Source organism: Panthera pardus, unplaced genomic scaffold, assembly GCF_024362965.1.
Source record: "Panthera pardus isolate Hobbes unplaced genomic scaffold, ASM2436296v1 HiC_scaffold_11, whole genome shotgun sequence".
NCBI lineage: Eukaryota > Metazoa > Chordata > Mammalia > Carnivora > Felidae > Panthera > Panthera pardus.
Genome location: NW_026526666.1, coordinates 40,980,700 through 40,997,734, shown reverse-complemented (window position 1 = coordinate 40,997,734; position 17,035 = coordinate 40,980,700). Strand labels below are relative to the sequence as shown.

The 17,035-nt window shown below is 36.8% G+C and overlaps 1 pseudogene; it reads left to right on the top strand.

The window, feature by feature from the left end:
- The window catches only part of LOC128775931 (tigger transposable element-derived protein 1-like), a 93,715-nt pseudogene that overhangs the window by 2,110 nt on the left and 74,570 nt on the right, over nt 1–17,035 (top strand).

Genomic DNA, 17,035 nt, shown 5'->3' with positions numbered 1-17,035 from the left:
TACACTGTAGATTTGAGTTGGGACTCTCAGCATCATCTGTTTGCCAAATCAAGCAACATCTTAGAATTATACTTTTCTGATCACTCCAACTCAAATGTTTCAAACACATGAAATGTCATACATGTTATCCCAATATGGTGTCTGTTATCCACAATTTAATATAAAGAAAGAGATGTTCAGCATCATATGTCTGACTGCAAGATTCTGAGTTATCTCATCCATCTCTTCTTCTTTCCTACTGTTCTTTAATGTACATTTTGGCCAGGGTTGGCATTATGTTTTCCTGTGCAGAGGGATATTTGATTGGCAGGGGAGTACACATCACCACTGAGAAAGGAAAGATATCAGCTATTTCCATTACCATTTCTATAACAATCATCTTTTTCTAGATTCTGCTACTAATGCCCACTGTGATAGGGCATCAGATTGTTCATAGGCCTGCCTGTTGTCAGCACATTTCCAATGGTTTAAATTTCATGGTGGCCAATACTGCCTGTTTTGCTTACTGCTCTACAGCCACTGACTGGCATAGTGATGGGCACATGTTAGGTACTTAATACATATTTATAGGAATGGATGAATGATATAGGTATTCTTCGCCATATTTGCTTGACTCCAAGTCATTGCATGGAGTGGACATCTCTGTTCCAGTTACTGAGACTGTGTAACAAACTCAGAGCTTAGTGATTTAAAGCAACATTTATTTTGCTAACATACCAAGAATTGGCAGTCTGGGCAGGGCTTGGTGAGAACACCTCACTTCCTTTCCACTCATCATGGCTGAGGTAGTCCAATAGTTAGGGGCTGGAATTATCTGAAGTCTTCTGACTCAACATGTCTGAAGGCCAGACTGGAAAGACTAAAATTGATGAGGAGTAGAACAGCTGGGATCCTTGGGCATTTCTCTTTTTCTCCATGTAGTTTCTGCTGAACTAAAGTTGCATTATAGTTGGACTCTTATAGAGTGGTTTGGAGCTTCAAAAACATGTGTCTTGGGGCGCCTGGATGGCTCAGTCAGTTGAGCGTCCTACTTCGGCTGAGGTCATGATCTCGCACTCCATGAGTTGGAGCCCTGCGACGGGCTCTGTACTGACAGCTCAGAGCCTGGAGCCTGCTTCTGTTTCTGTGTCTCCTTCTCTTTCTGGTCCTCCCCCTATTCATCCTCTGTCTCTCTCTGTCTTAAAAATAAATAAACGTTAAAAATTTTTTAAAAAACCCATGTGTCTCAAGGAAAAAAAAAAGCTGAATTATCTTTTGTAGCTTGGTCTGAGAAGTCACAGAGCATCATTTCTTTGTACTCTATTGGTGGAGGCAGTTACAAAGGTCTTCCCAAAGTACAGGGGAACGCACACAGACCCCACCTCTTGATGAAAGGACATAGACATCATATTGTAAGAAGAACGTGGAATGAGCTATGTATGGGTGCAGCCATTTTTGGAAAAATACTATCTGTCACAATTCTCAATCTTGTGTGATTATTTTACTTGGAAAGTATAGGAAAATTCTAAATCAGAAACCCACAAATCTTTATTTTCTAGAAATGAAAAAGCAATAAAAGCTTAAGTGAATAAAAATATTAGTTTTACAAGACCATTTAGGACTCTGGCCAATGTGAATTTCTCATTTTATGTTTTTAGGGATATGCGAGATTATTTACATTCTACTAACCATGAAATTTTAATTTTTTTTTGGTAAATTCCAGTTTTTAGAAGACTAGAGAAAATGGAATAAAAGCATTCACAATTTACTTTCTTATTATCTGAAAATCATGAAGTACAATATTGTCTGAAGGTCATGAACATGTGATGGCAAACATCAGAACCATTTTCTGTTATATTATTGGCCAAATTCCAGCACAATCCTTGAAAATGCCATAACCCTGTGATAGTATGCATTATTATTATATTGTGCTCCACAGCTCATAGTGTCTCTGGTTTGAAAAAAAAAGATCCTTCACCACGATTATAGAGTCTAGAATAACATCTGTCATATCATATTATAAATAAATGTTTACTGAATTTGTGTGCTACTCACATAAATTAATGCACTAGCTTATAATAACAGACTCTACTGACACTGACTACAGTAAACTCAGAAAAGGATTTTTAAAGGAGGCTTATCTATTTTTGTTAGTTTTCACAATTTCAGAAGATATTTTAAAATTGATTTTTAATTTCTACATTTGAAATACAGAGCATAAAAAGTTCTTCAGTTTGAATTTTAAGTAAGAAATCATAATGAAAAGACAAGAGTCCTCTGATAATGGCAGAGAGTTAGGTTTAAGTCTCTATCAAACCATGAATTCTGCAGCGCAGGCAAATCACTTAAACCCTCATTACTTGGTTTTCAGGCTGAGTAACTGAATGAATGGCTGGATGAAGAAATGAAAGAATTGTTCATGAGTAGGCCAGGAAGAAAGCTCACAGGTTCTAATCCATAAGAGACTCTCAAACATGGCTAGCGTGCTAGAACCTTAGTGAAATATAATGAAATGCATTTACCAATATTTCTCAAGGAGAAATTGAAATCATAAGACAGGAATATAGAATTTTGATAAGACCCTTTGAGGGGGCATGAAACTCAACAAAAGCTGGAAACAGATTGTCTTCTAAGGTGGTAGGACTTTGGTTTTAAGTGAAGACTTTAACAAGTTTAAAGCATTCAATTTTGGGGACTTAAGAGAAGAGAAGGGAGGCTTTGTCCCAAGGGAATCTCATTCTCTACTTCTTTCAATGCTGTTCAGCCTTCCCTTCCTTCTTTCCTTCCTTTTCAATATCAGCTAACATTTATGAGCCTCTTACTTTGTGCCAAGTGGTGTTTTAAGAGCTTTCTATTTAGAAACCCATTTTTAAATAAATGTTGGACACTCCCTTAATGAATATTTATTAGCCTGCCTAGGCACTACGCTGGAGCAATCACATGGTATCTCATTTACTCAGAGACTTTCACTTTTGTCCTGTTCCAGGTCTCGGTTTTACTGAGATCCTGAACTGATGAGCAGGAATATCTCTTAGAGCTTAGTTTTTTCATTTCTTTAGGTTTTCTTTGATGACTCATCTCTTAAGGTCTTTGACACTTTATACTCCCAGAAACCAAAACACTAAAAAAATTTTAAAAAGGAGGAATAATAACATACCATCACATCACCACCATAAGGAAGAGGCTAGTTTCTTTGCCAGCTAAGGTATTATGTTGGGTGAGATAAAATAGATAACCATGGCATTACGGCCAGAATCATAACAAAAGAGAAAACAATTGAAATGCCAAGTTCAAAGACAAGACTGGAATGAACAATTAGCTATTGAGTGATTCTGAGATTAGGAGGTTTAGATCATTGAAATGGATGTTACTAGAGTCTGAATTTTGTTCATAATACGAATTTCGAAACTTTGCAGACTTTGGACAAATTATTAAGTCAGATGTATCATGTAAGTATGAAGTTTAAAATAAAAATGATTACTATTCATATTTTTCAAGTAAAAATCATGTCTCCTGTGAAGGAGCAGCCTCATCTCATTTCGCTTTACATCCCTAGCACCTATTGTGTTGTTGGTATGCAAAAGGAGATCATGTAATATTTGTGAAAGAGTTAATAATGAAATTCATTGTAAAAACATTAAGAATACATAAGGATAATATTGAAAATCAGAAAGAATTAAAATTTAAATTAAGGTATCACTCTAGATCTTTAGTTCATATTGTAGAAGTAAAATATAGAGAGTTTTTGATTGCTGTTGCATATTCATATTCCTTCTCTTATGTATTTATTCCATACCTTTCTGTTAGCATTTGCCATTGTCTTTGCCTAACACAACTCAAACTGTGGGTTTACACTCAAATAACTGTATCCGAATTTCAGAGGGTTGATGCAGAACTCTGTATTTTGTAAAAGGGTCATAGATCAGTCATGATCTTTCCTTGTTAAAGACCACTGGGCTGCATTATCGTTCTCCACCTCATACATATGGCTAATCTCTACTTGTTTTTTGAGATTTAGCAGATGGTTAATAATCAATGTAATAAAAATTGTTAGGTTTTCCTTTATTTTGATGTTTATGAACAAACACAGATGGACAATACCAGTCAGAATAGATATATTTGAGAAGCTTGAGGTGCATTAAAATTTTAAATGGATGTTATCTGGTCTTATAATTCATGTTGATAGGGACAAATATTGTCCTTTTATTGCACATTAACTCTAGCATATTAATACGGAGCTTATATGTCCTAAGGAACAAAAATCTCAGAGTTTTACAACATTAAATATGGCATTCCATGGAGTTAATATATGAAAACACACTTGGAAATAAACTATTACATATTAAGAGTGGACTTTCATTTTCAAGAGAAAATTGTTTGTCAATAAAGAACTTTCCAACATTCTAAGAGAATCTCACTACCTTACAAATTGTAATAATGTATGGTTTAATTAACTAGCTTCAAATTCCTGTTCGGTAGAAGGCATAATAAAAATACATCAACCCTCATATTCAGAATCAGTTATCAATATCAGCATGATATTCAAAATTAAATAGTGATTTAAAGGTGCAAAATGTATTTTTATTTTCTGGAATGAGATGAAGTACTAATTTTAGTTCATAGTACTATTTCCAACAAATTAAATAATTATAATTACACATTTAACATCTAGAAAAATTTTATACATGCCTCTGAGGTAAGGGGTTTAATTTTATAGTCAGGATTCTGAATAAAACCAATATTCTTTTTTTTTTTCCTAGTTTATTTTATTTTATTTTTTTTTATTTTTTTTTAATTTTTTAATATATGAAATTTACTGTCAAATTGGTTTCCATACAACACCCAGTGCTCATCCCAAAAGGTGCCCTCCTCAATACCCATCACCCACCCTGCCCTCCCTCCCACCCCCCATCAACCCTCAGTTTGTTCTCAGTTTTTAACAGTCTCTTATGCTTTGGCTCTCTCCCACTCTAACCTCTTTTTTTTTTTTTTTTTTTTTTTTCCTTCCCCTCCCCCATGGGTTTCTGTTACGTTTCTCAGGATCCACATAAGAGTGAAACCATATGGTATCTGTCTTTCTCTGTATGGCTTATTTCACTTAGCATCACACTCTCCAGTTCCATCCATGTTGCTACAAAAGGCCATATTTCATTTTTTCTCATTGCCACGTAGTATTCCATTGTGTATATAAACCACAATTTCTTTATCCATTCATCAGTTGATGGACATTTAGGCTCTTTCCATAATTTGGCTATTGTTGAGAGTGCTGCTATAAACATTGAGGTACAAGTGCCCCTATGCATCAGTACTCCTGTATCCCTTAAAACCAATATTCTTGATGAAAGCATTCTATAATTATCAGAAAGTGGTCCAGTTTAAATGGTATAGAACTGAAATTAATGCTTACGATCATTAACTCCAAAAAATAATGAATAAAGGGTTTTAATTCACCAGTGAAAAACTGAGTCTCCAGCTTTTGACTGATGCAATATGATTGATTTGTGTTTCTACTATTATATATGCGTGTGTTCATATTATGAATTTTGCAGCTCTGGTAAATTTATGATCATGAAAAGGTATTTCTTTTTAGCCATAATTAAACTAGTTTAATGTTTATGATGAATCAATAAATAGGTACATTGAGCCTTCTGTTTTAAACCTAGTTGGTGTTCACCTACTGTTTCTTTTATTTATATTCTAGTCTTTCAACAAAGCATAATATTCTAAAATTGTTGGGTTCTAATGATACAGATATGGGTAAGTTGTGAACTTGTCCTTCAAGGAACTAAAGTGCTAGTGGATTGATAAGAGAATTTGAAAAATAATTACAAAAGAATAGAATGGCAGTGATATTTGACAACTTTGCCTTGGAAAGATGAAGAAGATCTGACAAGGAGATGACATTTAAACTGGGATCTGTAGGATGCATTGATATCGATCAGACTTATCAGGAGGGAAAATGGACACTAGTTTGCATGGTTCAGGGGCCAGGATATAGAAGGCTATCTGAGCAAGGGACAGAGGGCATTCGTGGCAAGGGACACAGTACAAGCAAGTCCCATGTGTATGGACACCTGCAGATCAAACCATCTGAATAGTATGAGATAACAAGGTTATCATACTGAGTTACTGCATTTCCAGTCAAATCAAGGCAATTTCTTTTAGCATGAGGCTAGAATGAAGGTGGAGTGCCAATTCAACTGAGAGTTTTGACATCTGTATTGTAAGGGAAGAAAAAGTTTGCCTTAGCCTTTTAGTGTCCCTGGCTGGGTCTAAAAATTAAAAGAACAAAGATTAGTAGGAGAAAAGCCTACAAATGTTATTGAATTTTTACATTTAAATGGGATCCTTCCCAAGAGAAAGAAGACCCAAAGAAGTGACTAGAGCAGAAAGCTTTTATGTCTTTTAGGCAAAGAAACAACAAATTTGTGAAGAATTGACAAGACAGAGGGGTCTGGGCTAAAGGTAGGAAATGATGAAGTAACTAACCAGTACAATAAAAGGTAAACAAGTTTTGTTTGTATAGATTTCTTGGCCCTAAATTTCCTGACTCTGGTGATGATAATATCTTTCTTCCTCCAAGCACAGGGAAGGTTCCCTTTACATGGAAGTTTTATGACCTGTTTCAAGGAAGAAAGGCAAGGTGGAGAGGTGAGCATGACGTTCCTGCTTCTGCCATTTTCCCAAACTCCTTCAGCTTAAAATATTTAATATGCCAAGGTGCCATATTGGGTAGCATATCCTGAACCCCATCATTATACTAGAAGTCAGCTGTCTTCCTGTCCATTGGCTCCTGTGCACATGCAAGTGGTCATTATGGTTGTAGTAGTTGGCACCTTCTGGATATTCTTAAAGAATCAACTCATGCAAAAACATTAATTTTATACTGAGAATTAACTCAGACTTCTGTCGGGGAGATGGGTTAGTGGTGGTGGATTAAGTTTATCACAACAAATAAAATGATATTTAGTCATTTTTTCCAGACTCCTTGCTTTGCCAAGTCAACTAATGAGAACAGTGATGGGGTAAGGATGGGGGAAGAGGGTATCCACAGTCCCCTTCCCTTACTGATTGCACACACAGCCTTCTGGCTTCGTTGCTTTTAATTTCACTGTTCTCCTTTGGAGATTATACAGCAATTAAGCTTTATCCAGGTCCTGAGATTGAATTTAGCTACTCAAACCTCTACATAGTAGTCAATGAAATGCAGTTTGGTTAGTTGTCTGGACCCACACTCCTAGGAGGCCGTTTACCACTTTTTGGTACATGATAATTCCTTTGAAGTCACAGCCCAAAATGTTATATTTGTACATTTATTTCAAAAATTCAATGTTGAATAAAATTTGGTGGATAAAATTTTGTCTGTCTTATTATTTATTGCATATATCTCACAGACCTACTTGTGTTCTTCTCACTGTTACTCACATAGATCTAAAAGGTCCCATAGTTAGGACCGACTACTGTGAGCAAAATTACTATGAGCACTTACTTCTCTACCCAGTTAATTAAGTTGCCAGTTTAATTCAGATATTTCTGTGTGGCAAACATGTATCAAGTTGAATATCACCTTAGAGAAGAAGTCTGTATAATCCTCTACATAAAGTCCATGTTGCATGTGTATGATACATGTGTGTCTGTGTGTGTGTGATAATAGAGCTTATTTAAATAACAGAATGGAAATAAAAGTGTGAGGCCTGGGATGTGATGTGGTACAATGTTAAACAGGACTTGGAGAAGAACCCAGGAGAATGAGAAGTGAGGGGCAAATTAAATTCCCAGTGGAAACCTCTCCCATGTTTGCTGATGGTCTTCCTGTATTCCTTGTACCTCAACTTGGTGTCTGCTATGTATTGGCCACTCAGTATTTTTTTATGGAGTGAGGAAAATATGGTTGAGATGGGAAAGACCCGTGGTTAAAAGTGCCGGACTCTCAGAAATGGAAGAGAGATGGGGAGAGGTGAAGTCACAGGTGCTTTCTGTGGAGGTGAGATGGGGAGCCAGTGGGGGTGGAGGAGGAGCCAGCTGTGTGTTGGCAAGGGGAATTTTTCTTTACCCATCAGTATGCTGCTAAGATGATACCTGCCACAAAAATTGGTTAGAAGGGATTATTCATTTAAGACAAAGCTTCAAGGGAAAGGGATTATCAAATGAGATCAGGATTCGCTAAAAGAAAATACAAGTACTGTTTTAGAAAAGAAGTGTTGGTGGATATTTTCATCTCTTGTCAAGAAGCTTTAGTCTGACATACTGTTACAAAATTAAACTCATTTTTTTTAAAGACACTGTTGACACTATTGAATCTGATGAAAATTTTATTTTATAGATACCATAAATCTTGTTAACTGGATGTGGAAGTCAAGAGCTAGAGCCATGCCTATGCTCATGCCAATAGGAAATAGATGCACAGGGTCTGCTTGCGTAAGAAACTGGTTAGAATAAGGCATTACTTGGAAATAATGATGGTGGCTTCTCCTTGTCATTGATGGTTCTCATCTTTAGTAATTTTATGTATCCAACACACACTAAGAATATGCTGAGGAACAGGTGGAGATTTGCCTGTGATTCCTACGTGAAAAGAACTCATGTTTAAATTCCCATTGATTCATGCCCTGCCTCCACAAAAGACTTGGAGGCAGGTTAACAAACATACATCAAAACATGATGGTAAACAGAGTTAGAAAGAAAAATTTAGAAGAAGTTACAAGTAAGAATAGATTAAAGGTGGGGCACCTGGGTGGCTCAGTCAAGTGTCTGACTCTTGGTTTTGGCTCAGGTCATGATCTCACGGTTCATGGGATCAAGCCTCGAGCAGAGCTCTGTGCTGAGAGCACCAAGCCTGCTTGGGATTCTCTCTCTCCTCTCTCTGTCTCTCTCTGCCCCTACTCTGCTCAAGCTCTCTCTCCCTCTCTCTCTCAAAATAAATAAATAAAATTAAAAAGAAAGAATAGATTGAGGGGACTGCAACAAAATTTGTGCCAACTGTTAGGACCGAAATAGATATTTGTATCTAACCTAAGATTTAGTTGCAAACTCCCTGTGGGACAAAGTGAAAAGGAAAATATGACCACTATTATGTCTTATGATAAGAAAGGAAGAAACACACCAAATACTCAAGAAAGCAAAGCTGTTCCTGGAACTGAATTTCAAAAGAAAATTTTCATATGGGACTTTGTTCAGAGGGCATTTTGTGCTGTGGTAAATACTACCTTTAATAGTATTTCTCTGGAGTAATGGATTCCATATGGCTGTTTCCTGTAATTACTTTCTATAAAAGCTCAGTCAATGCTAAAGTGAAATTCAGTGAAGGCAGTTCTTTAAGAGGCCATAATAACATGATCTGAGTGTACAACCTTCTTATGGCCCAGAATGAGCAAAGGATGGTCCCTAGGTTAGTGGTCTTTGAACCTATAAGACTTTGGAAAAAATTTTACCCTCTTCCTCATCTTTAGGCTAAATTTGGATTTTCCATCATAAGTTTAAAATTTTACAAAGTTCGTAATTTATGGTACACTCTGAATGCTGACATTTAAAAATATCTTACAAATTATCCTTTTATGTGTATTCCCTGGAATCTAACCAACACAATATGAAACACATCATCACCCAAATACATAAACAATAGAAGTTCTTTTTGACAGTTATAAATTTTGCATCATTTATCCTTGAACTTTTAATTCTATTCTACTTTTCCCACATGATTTAATCCTCATGCAAAATGTTTACCTGAAACTTTATAATGGCCACTCAGACATATTTTTCTACAACAAAAACATACATACAAATAATTTTATTTTGTAATTCCTTTGACCATAAGCTTTAAATGTTGAAATGTCTACTGAATTGAATTTATACAATGATAATTATTAATGGACAATGGATCAAAAACATACGATGTAGGTTCAAATTTTGGTGGCTAATTGTTAAGCATAAAAAGTAAAATACATCTCAGCAGGATTATTGTAAGATAAGGAAAGAAGATCCTGTTCTTTTCTAAATTGAAAGAAGAAAAATTGTGAAAGAGGAGGCAAGATAGAAAAAGTTGGTCCAGGGGCGCCTGGTTGGCTCAGTTGGTTAAGCGTCCGACTTCGGCTCAGGTCATGATCTCATGGTCCGTGAGTTTGAGCCCCGTATCGGGCTCTGTGCTGACAGCTCAGAGCCTGGAGCCCGTTTCAGATTCTGTGTCTCCCTCTCTCTCTGCCCCTCCCCTGTTCATGCTCTGTCTCTCTCTGTCTCAAAAATAAATAAACGTTAAAAAAGAAAAAGTTGGTCCAAAGGCATTCTTTTAGGAAGATCAGTTCTGGGAAGGAGCACTATATATAGAAATTAAAGATGTAGAAGCCATTCCCTTATATTTTTCTAAGTGTATGATTCTTTGAACATTTTTTACATATTCCAGTTTCAAAATGTTTAAAATTTTTTTTAATCATGGTGCGCTTACATGAGGTAAAAGACTCTGCAGCTTGCATATCTTGCCTGTCCTGGGGGCCCATGGGATTCTAAGTAGGGGCATGTGTGTAGGAACAGTAAGAACTTAGATTTCTTACTAAAATCTTGAAAAATAATGTTCAGTAAGTTTTAATGATATGCTTCACTTGGTTTATAAATACCAAACTTAGAAACTGAATAGTTATTAATAAGTTCCTTTAATCTTATGGAAAAGAAAAGTCTTTGGAATTTTGTATCTTTCACTATGAACTTGCATTCTTGGATCAGTCCGTGGCTCTGCAGGAAGACATCATAGTCCAACAATGGACCTCAGGATAAAGTTTGAAAATTACCAACCTATTGTAATTGATGACCCATCTCAGGCATTATTGAAAACCGTCTCCTCAAATGAAGAGTCTTTGTAGTATATAAAATACCTTGGTCTTGTAAACCAAAAAAGGAGAACATATGCCCTCCCCAAGACTTCAAGGAAGAAGCAACAGCCCCAATATCAGCACCCAAAGCTGAAATTCTTTCTTAAACTATTCCTTGCCAATACCAGAAACCAACCCCACAACTTTCATGATTCATATATTGCATATACCCATACTGTGCTTGCCCAGTATGTCTTCATTTTCCACAAAAAAAAACAAGTGAAAATCCCCTATTACCATGACACAAAACATGTAATGTGAAATCAGCCTATCAATTATTAACCCATATGTCCCATAAGTAGTACTATACACCCCAATATTACATAAGACATACTATGTATATCGTGCATTAACTGCTAGTCCCCATGAATATTAAGCATGTACAGTAGTTTATATATATTACATAAGACATACTATGTATATTGTGCATTTCCAACATGGCTTCCAAACAGTCTTTGTAAATGGTACCTTTTCAAACTGAGTTAAAAATAATTTGACTCAAAAGTTTGGTTTCTATGTATTTTTCTTTCTCTTTGATCCCTCCCTACTACACCGAAGGCATACTTACTTAGGTAAGTATGGTTATACCAAAGAAAACAATGACTCAAGAAAGTCTTTTCTAAGTGCAAGCCAGAAAGATCCAGAGACTTGCCAGCAAAGCTGATTTTTCTGCTCTTAAAGAGCATATAAAACTTGGGTTAGCATGGACTCTGGAATTGGATTTTTGGATTCCAATCCGAGCTCTACCATTTACTAACTCTGTGTGATCTCGTCCAAGTTATTTCATCTCCCGGTAACTCAAGTTCCCTCACCTGTAAAATGGCACTTAGGTGAGTTAATATTTGTGAAGAAAATGTACAGACCAGTGCTTAGTGCATACTGAGTGGTATATAAGTGCTTGTTTATTTAAAAAAGCATACATACCAAAATACTCATAGCATTTTATACTTTACATACCATTTTCATGTTAGCTGTATTATTTAAATCTGTATTTTATAATATAGAAATGTAAAAAATATAGCTTGTTGCTTATCCTAGATCAAAGACCTATTAACAGACAAGTTTGCGACTCAAACCCACATGTTCTAGGTTCATATTTAAAGGTTTTGTTTTATTTCTGCCAAATCTATACCTGAATTCACTTTACTCCTAGCATCGTTTTGTTACTTGAACGATTTTCTGATATTTAAAGTTTGAACTTGCTGCACATTTTCAGGAGCTTAAAGCAGACATACCTATAATTGAGTCTTTGCCAGCCTTTGTACCATCCTACTGGCTAGACACTACTTTCGACTAGGTTTTTCTGGTCCCTAGTCACACCTAGGTCAGTTAAAAAAACTGCCACCTGGGAAAGGAAAGATCACTTCAAACAGTACCAGGAGACACTTATACTTGAAGTAAGAGGCCTCTTTCACACATACTGCGATGTCCAGGACTAAGATTTTACCAGGTCTGGATAAAAATTGTGGTTAGTAGAGAACAATATGAGTATACCAACAGTCATTCATTTTCTTTCTCTTTCCAATTTCTCTAACACAAAGACCATTACATCGTCTCTGATTGGTCATTATTTTTTCCTATTGTTCAAACTAAACTTGAGCAATAATTTCTTAAGGTTTCATTTTGTTAACATGAAATTACTCCTAGTCCAGAAAGAGAGAAACCTGTCTTTCAGGATTTTTTAAAGTTCTTTTTCTTTCTGTAATTTTTTAAAAATGTTTATTCATTTTTGAGAGACAGAGAGAGACAGAGTGTGAGCAGGGGAGGGACAGAGAGAGAGAGGGAGACACAGCATCTGAAGTAGGCTCCAGACTCTGAGCTGTCAGCACAGAGCCCGATGTGGGGTTTGAACCCACAACCTGTGAGATCATGACCCGAGCCAAAGTGGACGCTTAACTGACTGAGCCACCCAGGTGCCCCTTAAAGTTTCTTTTCTTAACTTCCACTATGTTAATCTGGAAACTGTAGGTCTGAGTTTGAAGGAGAAAAATCTATCAAAGATCTCTCCACCTTAACTGGTTGAAACTGAAATGTCTCCTAACCCCATGTGAACTTTGGATTTGCTCCTTTACAGGTCCCTGAGTTTTTGCCCAGTTGCATGAAGTTCCAGTTGAGTGCAAAACGTTACTCTTTGCTTAGAATTCAAGCACGAATTTGAGATTTCTTGTGCTCTTATTCTTCCTAGCTATTTCCTTTCTAAAACTCTGCCCCAGGGGTGTCTGGGTGGTTCAGCTGGTTAAGCATTGGACTTCAGCTCAGGTCATGATCTCATAGCTTGTGAGTTCGAGCCCCAATCAGGTTCTCTGCTATCAGCGCAGAGGTCGCTTCAGATCCTGTCTCCTTCTCTGCCCCTCCCCTGTGTTTTCTCTCTCTCTCTCTCAAAAATAAACATTAAAACAACAACACTAACAACAAAAAACAACTCTGCCCCACAAAGTCAAGCCATTCCAATTTGAGTGAACTCTTAGGTTTGACTCCTCAATTTTGTGAGCCTGTCCTTGCTTGTGTTCCCTCCCCCTTATCTGTGTCATGCTTTAGGCAAAGTTGCTAAAAAGGCTCATCTTGTCTGTTTCCCTTCTCTTAGGGATTAAAGTCCTGTGTTGCCTCTTGTCTAATGTTTAAAAAGTACTGTTTCATGTATGTTTCTGGTGGGAGGGCAGGTCTGGTACTTTTTACTGCATTGTGGTCTATCTGTTGAATCAAATAACAAAACTTTGGCTTGCGCTTTGCATGCATTTTTAAAACAATTATTTTTCTATCGACTTATTTTTATTATACTTTAAAAGTATATCAGACTGTGACAGAAGGGAAATAAAAAAGAGCTGCTTTTCACCACAACAGTTTAACTTTAATGTGCATACAAATCACCCGGGGATCTTGTTAACATTCAGATTTTGATTTGGCAGGTGTGGGAGCTAAGGCTCTACCAGTTTCATCAGATGATGGCAATGCTGCCAGTCTGTGGGCCACATTTTGGGTAGCAATGCTCTGTGCCATAGGAGGATCAACTTCTGGACTCAGACACATAATGGACACCGATAAACAGTAAGTTAGATTTACTGAAGGAGCAAAACCCACGAAGAAGCGTCAGGACAGCCCAGGTAAGAAAGAGACATTTGTTCCTTTCTTCTGCCTTTTCTCTACCCAACCCTGGAGGACTTGGTGTTAAAGGAGGAACTGAGAAGAGATCACTCAAAGAAGAAGTCAGCGTCCCAGCTCAAGACTGTACTCTGGCAAACAGCTGGCAGTGCATGAAGAAACCCTAATAGACTCTGAGATTAAACTTTTAAATGCTGAAAATGATAGAATTGGCCCAAGATAACATCAAAGTACAGGCAAATTATACAGAACATCACTGAAAGCTGTGATTAGAAGAAAAAGTTTTTTCATATTTATACTTCTCAATATTAAGATGACTTGACAGAGTGGTTATGTATACACAACGCTTGCCTTGAGAACACTTTCAACTGCATTTCAAAGTTTGTATAAAAATGAAATAAAATCATGCATAAAATTATTTTAAAATGTTACCTTAGAACAGTGTCTATATAATTAAAGATTTAAAATATCCTCTTTATCCAGAGCAAAATACACACACACACACACACACACACACACACACCTACATACACACACACAAACGTGCACACACACGCACCCCCCCCACACTCACGTGGACACACACACACACGCACACCCAAATGCACACACTTGCGCACACACACGTGTGCATGCACACGCACACACACGCACATATATATGCACACACACACACACCAATTTTTGTAATAGAGACAAGTCACCACTTTTATGAGTGGCCTCTCTGGCCATCGATTCCAAGTTGGTCCCTTTACTTCTAATGTGTTTTCTTTCTTGAATGCAAACTTGTTCAGCTTGAAAAGGATTGGGAGATGCGGTGAAATCTAGGAATAGAAGATATACAATGTAAGGCTGATTAACTCTAAAGAGAAAAGTTATTTTGTGACATGGAATAGGCAGTAAGATTGGATGATTTTGTAGCTGCATAAATTGAATTACAATTATTGCCAAAGGCAAGCAGCACCATTAGAAAGCACATCAAAATGGTAACCAAAGCAGACACACTGCCAGTGTTTTTAATGGGTGTATCAATTGTCCGTGGTGGAGATGTTGTTGAGAAATAACTCGATGAGACTTTTTCCGCGGTGCTTCAGACAAGGGAACTATTAAGATGTACATTCCATTGGCCTGTATACACGCGCGCGCGCACGCGCACACACACGAAACTTACGCTTGTGGCTACCTTTTTGGTACTCAAGATGAAATATTTGTCCATCAGGCTTCATTCAGGAAGCTGTGTACAATTCTGAAATTAAAAATGCTTTGTCACCTTTCCTATAGAAAAAGGAAAAAAGGTAACTAATATTTTGTTAAGATGAATGAATCTACTTCTCTCGAGCTTGACTTCAATCCTACTTCCTCACTGAGGCTTTTTCTGGCCACCTCAACATAAAATGATCTATTTCACCATCATTTAATGCATTAGCTTATCTGTCACTTGTCATTTAAATACTGCTTAGCATCAATAATTATTTTTCTTTGTGTTATTTTCCCACAAAGCTCTTCCAGGACAAAGAATTTTGGGGTATCTCACAGTAATTTCCATGATGCCCATCACCTAATAAATATTTAATAATAATCACTACCATTGATTGAGTTTCGAGTACCTGCAGGATACTGCTACGTTATTCACATATTCTAATCAGCTTTTATGGCACCTCTGTGAGGTGGCTATTCTTTCCATTTTTCTAAATGATGACACTGAGTCTCAGAAAAGTTAAATGACTTGCTGAATCCATGCGTTGGGTTAGGGTTTGGTCTGACTCCAAAGTTTTAATTACTGTGATATCCGGCCTTCCCGGTACCCACTATATGTATTAAGTGACAGTTCAGGAGATCAGATTCCAGGACCAGCTTTGCCTCTAAAAGAACTCACTGATTTTGCCTTAGTCATTTTATTTCACCAGCCTCAGTTTCTTTTGTTGTAAAATGAAACTAAGTCCATAGATCCTATGTATGTGTTTACAGGGGAACTAGCATTTACTGAGCACCTAGTATATGCCACAAAGTATAGTAGTCACCTGCTTGCATATGCACATCTCACTAAATCCTCCCAATGCCCCTTAAAAAGATATATTAATATATCTATTTTATAGTTGATGAAAGTGAGAATCAAGGAAGTTTAGTAAATTATCCAAAAATATTCAGCCTAAAAATGAGAGAGTCTAGATTTGAACTTATGTGTGCCTGACCCTAATATCATTGTCTTTTAACTTCACCATGGCAAAAATTTGAGGAAATCTGCTATCGAGTCAATAATGACATAGACAATCAATTTTCTATTTTGGGAGAAAAGATGCACATCATTCATTCCCTATATTCCTCTATTGGGTTCAGATTAGTTCACTTTAAAAAATAGTCTTCCTGGTGCCTGGGTGGTTCAGTCAGTTAAATATCCAACTCTTGATTTTGGCTCGGGTCATGATCTCATGGTTCATGGGATTGAGCCCCAGAGTCGGGCTCTGTCCTGATAGCACAAAGCCTGCTTGAGATTCTCTCTCTCTCCCTCTCTCTCCGCCCCTCCCCCTGCATACTATCTCTCTCAAAATAAAGAAATAAACTAAAAGTAAATAAATAAATAATGGTCTCCCTATGAGAAATGTATAGTTTGAGGTAGAAGTTAATCATGCCAAAGTGATCATAATAAAAAAGTCTCTAGATCCAATAGTAATTTTTATCACCTTTGAGATTCAGCAAAGTGTAGACAATATTTCAAATATCTACTTCTGGCAAATGTTATATAGAATGTCTTTGAAGTCTTTAAAATTTTCCAGTTTTCCTGTTTACAGCTAACATTTCTAGTTATCTCTAATGTGTTAACATGATTAGTATGCCCTCGTAAGGGCATGTAGTAAAGCATTTGTTTGCTCACTAGATCCAAATATTTTTTAACCACATTAAAAAAAAATAGCAACTAATTACTCAGGGGTGGATTTGGGTATTGTTATTGTTATTCTATTTTACTCACCCCAATCTGGCATCTGACCTGCTTTCTCCCTCCCTTGCCCACCCCCATTTTCATTATAAGGTATTACATCTGAATTCAGAGCAGTGAGCTGCATTTAATGCTGCTGTTAAAATAGTGTAGACTCGGAAAA